Genomic DNA, 1,001 nt, shown 5'->3' on the forward strand with positions numbered 1-1,001 from the left:
AACTAGACCAACCAGAACAAATCTTATCTCAAGATTTTCAGCAACTTCAAAGGCAATATAAGAAAATTTTAGCCTAGAGGTTATCTGTTCAGTTTCAAATCAAACTGGTTATTCCCCCTCAGTTGCAGACGTGAAGGCCTCATCTGATTTTTGGGGTTTCTCTGCTTGACTGGCATGTAGCTTCTCATTTAGTTTCTTGGTATGTTCACTATTGGCCACTGTTTTACGTGCAAGTATCTTGACACGCCCTTTCTTGGGAGTTTGGGTGGTTGATAGTATAAGTGAAGGTTCTTTGGGTGATGAAGATGGGTTTTCAGTGTTCTTGGTATTTTCAGGTAAGTTGGCCATTAGATCAGTGTAGATAGACGAAGAGGTTGAGAGATTTTTAGGGTTTTGTAAGGTTTGGTCTTTAGAAAATGAGAGATGAAAGAGGATGATAATTTTAGATCAATTTAAAGAGGGGAAAGTTGAGTGTATAACGGCACCTTTTTGAAGTCTAGAGGTCTAATCACATTGGGAGTTTCAATTTGAAAAGACGTTGGACTCTTCCCTAGATTTTCGGCAATTATGGCGCGTGGGACTCTTGGTGAAATTGGTATGTTTGTAACTGATTGGTTCAAAAATTAGTTTGGGACAAAGTGGGACTCCTTTTAGATCATGATCCAAATGCAGTTATTTTAAATTATGCGGAGTGTAGAATACATACCTTGTAAGATCGATGAACCAGGTTCTTCACTAAAAATTATCTTGTGTAAGACTGAATTTTCCAAAAAAATAAGGGTAATATCTTAGACATCAATGAGATATTTTAGCACAAGGCACAAGAGTATACTAATAAAAGTATGAGTCTCAGCAATATCTAATCTAATTATTTATAAAATTCACAAATTATCTAACCGATTATTGAGTTAGGACCGGTTCCTTTTAGGTGATCTTAATCATCCCTAATTCTAAAATATTCCTCCCAAAGTGATCTCTACTTAAAGATTTTGTGAAGATGT

This window comes from Nicotiana tabacum, chromosome 13 (genome assembly GCF_000715075.1).
Source record: "Nicotiana tabacum cultivar K326 chromosome 13, ASM71507v2, whole genome shotgun sequence".
NCBI classification, from domain to species: Eukaryota; Viridiplantae; Streptophyta; class Magnoliopsida; order Solanales; family Solanaceae; genus Nicotiana; species Nicotiana tabacum.